Source organism: Vigna unguiculata, chromosome 7 (assembly GCF_037176805.1).
Source record: "Vigna unguiculata cultivar grain cowpea cultivar isolate G323 ecotype 2 chromosome 7, ASM3717680v1, whole genome shotgun sequence".
NCBI classification, from domain to species: Eukaryota; Viridiplantae; Streptophyta; class Magnoliopsida; order Fabales; family Fabaceae; genus Vigna; species Vigna unguiculata.
Window position 1 is genome coordinate 38,072,167 of NC_140798.1, and position 6,329 is coordinate 38,078,495.

Sequence of the window (6,329 nt, forward strand, 5' to 3'; positions counted from 1 at the left end):
CAAGTGGCCAAACCGGAAGTGCCACATCATAGCTCCATCCTTCACGTCAAGTTTCAAGCACCTCTCTTGGACTATTTTCAAGTCTAGCTTGTACGTTTCGTTCTTCTTCATCTCTACTCGAGCAATCAATCGATCCAACTTGTCTTTCAAGTATAGTACTCGGTCTTTTATCAGAACTGAGCAGCCTTTCTCCATCAACTGGCCCATGCTCAATATGTTGCGCTTGAGATCAGGTACATAGTACACGTCTCTGATTTCTCCAACTCGTTTGTTCTTCTGCAGGTACCAGATTGTACCCCGGTCTTTTACTGCAACCTTTGATGCATCTCCAAATGATACGTGTACAACCTCAACTTTGATGAGCTCCTTAAAAAGACTCTCGTCCCAGCACATGTGGTTGTTTGCTCCTGTATCAAGGTACCAAACTGATTTGTCAGAACAGCTGAGACATAGCTCGACACTTGATCTTCTGGACATCATCAATATTCTTTCTTCCTCAGCATCCTCAGAAAGGAAGTTCATTTCCTTCTTGTTTTCAGATCGAAAATCCTTTGCGAAATGTCCAACCTTCTCACAATTGTAACATTTAACTCCTGAGTAGCAGTTTTTGGCAAAATGACCATACTTACCACATTTGAAGCACTCAACTCCTGAGTTGTTCGACTGACCTCCTCGGCCTCTACCACTACGACCTCCACCTTGTCCTCGGCCACGCCAGTTTTGTTGGCCGACTTGTTCTTAACCTCTTTCATATCCTCCTTTGCCTCTACCACCTCGGCCTCGAGTGTTCTGAGTATAAGGAACCTTCTTCTCCTTAATGGTTGCCTTTGCTTGGAGTGCTTGATCAAGGAACTCCTCCTTCTTCTTCCTTCTCCACTGCTCATGCGCTTCAAGCGACCCGGCAAGCTCTTCCACCGAGAGCACTGTCAAGTCCTTGGATTCCTCTATTGCGCAAACTATATTCTCGAAGTTGTCGGTTAACGACCTCAAGATTTTCTCTACCACTCGGCAAGCGGGCAGTGTCTCTCCATTTCTACCGAGCTTCACTACAGCCTCAACTCGGGAGACGTACTCGGCAACCCCTTCATCTTCCTTCATCCTCATCCTTTCAAGCTCGCCTCTGAGAGTTTTAAGCCGAACTTGCTTCACACGGTTATCCCCTTTGTATGCTTTCTCCATAATATCCCACGCTTCTTTTGAAGACATAGCATTTGCTATCTTCTCAAAGCCGGACTCATCAACAGCTCGGTACAACACGTACAGAGCCGTTTTGTCCTTTGCTCGTGTTGCTTTTAACGTAGCAAGCTGGGCTATCGCCATTTCTCCAACGTCCTCTAGTTCTTGGTGCCCATTTTCGACCACCTCCCATACTTCTTGGGAACCAAGGAGAGCCTTCATCTGCAGGCTTCAGTTATCATAGCTGACGCCTTTTGATAACTTTGGTAGGGGCATATTGTTAGCTAAGCTGGCCATCTCGATCAAACTCTCTAACTCACTCAAACACTCAGGCTCTCAAGCTTTGATGCCAATTTGTTGACAAACAAGTATCTCTGGATAAACACTCTTTGTATTCAAATTTGTTATGTTTTGAAATGAAACACTACATGGTCCTTTTATAGGCCTTTGGACATGACCCTTCAACTACATTCATTAAATATAACCACTACCTAACTCACAATTAATGAACTCTATTGCATGCTTAATCATAGCTAGACCCACTCTCAACCTTCTGCAATCTCCTAGACAATTAATATAGCAACTTCCAACTACCCACATTTAAGTTTACCCAACAATTGGCACATCCCATACATTGAATGTTCCCTGAGGATTAGACCTTGCAGCTCCGGTGGTTAGGTTCCACCTTCAATTCAAACAAACCCATAATGTGAATGTTTGCATATGTCACAAACATGCACTGTTTAGAGGCATTATTGCTAATATTATATTAATGTAGAAGCTCTTTTGAGCATTCGGAGCATCACTAGATGACATGCAATTACCTAATGGAGTTTGCTTGGTTGATGGAAAATTGCAGATCAAATGGATCTGGACCGCTTGGGAGAGACCCATTAGCCTGTGTGGTAGAGTTATGATAATGAAGCACAGCAACGCCAACGAGAGTGCTATTATCTGTGGCATTACTCATTTTAGGAGAGGCCACTATGTAGTAATCAGCAGCATCTTGGTTTGCTGTGACAAGAACTGAATAGGATTGACCTACATGAACATCAAGAGACTCCAACTCTATTTGATTCACATAAGAACCTTCAGTTTCAACCAAAACCATTTGATGATCTTGAATCCTGAAATTGAAGCTCCAAGTTGTCCCAATATTTGATATCCTAAGCAAATACTTTTTTCCTATGACACATGATCATAAAGGATTTAAGGTACTACACAACACGACCATAAAGTGAGTCACAAAACTCCTCTTATTCACTTCTTACCTGCTGTAACATTGAATGTCTCGTATGATAGAGAAAAGTTCCTCATGTATGGTCTTTTTCCATTTATTAGCATCCAATCAGGGGAAAGAACATTTGTAGTATTAAACCTGGACCTAACGTCCTGGTTGGAATAATATCAAGTATATTCAGGGTCAGCAAATAAAAAAATAAACAGAGAAAGTAACTAATATCAAATTAGAGATCAGGAAATGAAGCAGCATTCCAAGGAATTGCTAAAGTCATCATAGTATCAATGGTGAAATGACATGAAAGTTACGTTGTAGCTAGTGTTGTACCAGTCACCAATTAGAAGATCAAACTCTGCCTCTGGTGTTGGGAAAGGAACACTTATGACTGGTCGATTGTTGACTCAAATTGGACCAAAGCCTCCTCCAGCTTTAAGGAAATTGATGGAAGGAAAGTAAGAGAATGTGCCAATCTGGTCTTTGGCAGGGAAAGTATAAGTCCAATTGGTGCCATGTTGGACGGGGCAGTTTGTTCCAGACACTCCATCTTCCCATGAATCCAGCCTTTGTTTTATGCCATTCCTACACCAAGACAAGAATTGTACTCCTAAAACTGAAGCAATACCAAAATATGTGAATCCTGGAAGTGGCTTTCTATGATAGAAAATCTTCTCTCTTTTTCTATATTATTCAGAATGATATAGTTTTCTCGGGTATTATTATGTTTTGAATAGTAAAAGTTGGACTTCTGTTTAAAACATTTACAACTGCTGACCAAAATGTCTTTGGAACTCGCCCTTGGGTGGCAAACTTCTCATCATGTTAAGAATTGTTCTATTTTTCCTTTTTTATGTACCATGTGTTGTGGTGTATTATCTCGTAAGCTCTTTCCTGATGTCATGTTCTTCATGAAAAACATTAAACTCATCTGAGTAGTATTCTTTACCATGATATCAAAATATCCCTAACTTATACCCCTCTAGTCAGTTCTTAGACACATACATGAAGACAAAGATGAGAATACAATGTATTGAAAAATCATTGATGTGCAGCATTAACCTTCAAGTTGTTGCTATCAACACTTCAAATGTGCATATTAACGAACTAAAATATCCCCAACTTCAAACATGAGTGTGGTAGCTTTCCTGATGTCATGTTCTTCATGAAAAACACTAAACTCATATGAGTAGTATTTTTTACCATACACTAAACTCATGAGTAGTATTTTTTACCATGATCTGTTAAGAGTTTTAATGTTTTTTTATTATTCTTTCTCAACTCTTGCTTTGAAAGCTTTAAATGCATCAAAGATTTCAAACTTCTGTAGGCCCATATCTTCCTTAATTAGATCGATCACTATGACTCCTAGAACTTAGCACCTTGCGATCCTTGTCCTCTGTCTCTACCTCTATCCCGTCTTCTAAAATCATTAGAATAAGTAATTGGTAGAAACCTTTAATGCTTGCTTCTCAACTTCTCACGGATTAATTTTTTTCGTTCATACACTAATGATGATCTTTGCAATTCATCATGTGAAAGAGCATCAATGTCTTTTGATTCTTCCATAGAAGATACAACAAAATCAATTATGATCCTAAAGATCAAAGTATCTTTTCAACCACATTTGTTTCTTCAGTTCTATCATCATAAGTGCGCATCTTGTTGACAATTGTCATTGCACATGCAAAGTAGTCCGTGATTGATTCTCGGGACTTCATTCCAATTGTTTCATACTCACCACAAAGAGCTTGATGTTAACTCTTGCAGATCTTGATGTTTCTTCTTCATTGAATTCCAGATATCCTTTTTGAGAATGGTTTTCAAAATAGATTGATCAATGACTTGAAACAAATAATATTTTGTTTTCAAGTCTTTTAGACGCAATACATCTAATTCCTTCTGTAATTTATCAGTGAACCCTCATTTTTTTCTCGAGCATACCTTGTTCAATTACAAGTCTGGGCCTTCGGTAAATTTTTCATCGACATATACCAATGATGCTTTACTATCATTGGAACAACTCATAAATCTTTCCATCGATCCCACAGTAAATATTCCAACCCGCCGTTTATTCCAATAAAAATTCGTACATTCCAATGCCCCCCACAATAATAAAACTACCATATCTGTCCAATGCCATTAAAAGAAAGTAAGGAGTACATAATATGTACACCATGTAAAGAGCAAGGGATCATCCAAATGATTGAAAACATTGACATGAATAACATCGTTTGTTGTTGCATCTATAAGGGGTCCCGGGAACATGCCCTTGATTGTTATTACCTGCAAAAAGTATTGAAGAACAATAGTATTGAAAAATGCATGAGTAAGACAAATAAAAAGATGAACAGATGAAAGGTATTCATAATCTCCACAGGTTGATCAGTAGAAACATGCTTTAAATTGAAGTCAGTGAAAACGTGCCAATCAAGTAATATATCAGCAGCAGTGGCTATTGTGATTATGAATGGTAGCACCAGAATTGCACATATAGCAAGTTTGAATTGAGGAGCAACAAAACCTGAAGCCATTGAAATATCACCACAGTTTCTTGCTTTCGATGTGACTATTATCAGTCATATTTCAAGACTTAGGCCTCAACAGTTCAAATGCCTCAACGGTTTTTATGTTTTTAAAATAACATCTTAAAGAATCTTTCTTCAAGTGATTTTTAAGATATTTTTATTATCCTATTGTATCCTTTATAAATTTCAAATTTTTGTTTTTCAAAACAATTAATATTGTGAGATAAAAACAACCTTTATCACAGTGTAAATTATTTATTACTATTTTTATTGTGAATCTAAAGCATAATTTATATAATCTATATATTTAAAAAGATTTACTTACCATATTTATAATATAATATGCCGGGAGAGGGATCGATTAATTCATAATCACTCAATAGACCGTCAGATAAATTATTTTTTTGTTGCTAATTCTGTTGAATCAAGCTCCTATTAAAAAAATATTTATATAAATTATTGCGTTAAATGAAATTTTAGGAAAACAAATCATAAGAAAATAAAGAGATTCTATAAAAAGAGAGGAAGCGGGAGAGTGAGAAGAGAGATAGATGATATTTAATTCCAAGATATAAATAAGAAATCAGAATTTAATTCTAAAAGATAATATAAAAGATTTTAAGATTTGAGAATATTTTTTATATATTCTAATAAATATTTATAATTTAACAATTAGATCTATAAAAATAGTAATTGGGGGAAAATTATGACAAAAAAAGTATTCAATATATATATATATATATATATATATATAAGTTATTAAATGAAATAAGTTATGAAATATTACTTTTTAGAATAACTTGTGTTCTTGATATATGTTTACATGAATATTGACTCCATGAAATATATATTTTATTTTGTTTCCATATGTATGTCCTCAGATATATTATGTTCAAAAAGTGGTTGGACACTATCATAGTCAGAGCTTTCGGTTTTCAAATACAAATTTCCTTACAAATTGTGTTCCACAGAAGTGAAATTGAAATAATTTTTTACTTAATTGATTTACATTCATGTTTTTAATAAAGAAAAAATGGTTTATAATTTTGTTTTTAATTTTAAAAATTATTTTATTATAATTTTGGTGATAGCTCTCCCACCACATAATTACTATTTTGTGATAATTATGTTCAGTTTTATTTTCTAATAAATATTTTTTCTTTTAAAATTGTATTTGAAAAAAAAAAAATTCAACCACTCCAAGAGACCCAAACTGTGAAATAAATTTATTCGATTATATATCAAATAAATTATTTCAGTAAAGTAGCATTAAACTAAACTTTAGAAAATCAAATTATAAGAAAATATAGAAATATGAAAATTAATTTTAATATTGTGTTTGGAGAAGATAATTTAGAAGTATATATTATTTATTTAAACAATTTAAACTT

The 6,329-nt window shown here is 35.1% G+C and overlaps 1 pseudogene; it reads right to left on the minus strand.

Moving 5' to 3' along the window:
- Positions 1-1,782: 1,782 nt before the first annotated feature.
- On the minus strand, positions 1,783-4,944 carry LOC114191389 (monocopper oxidase-like protein SKU5; annotated as a pseudogene).
- Between the last annotated feature and the right edge of the window lie 1,385 nt (positions 4,945-6,329).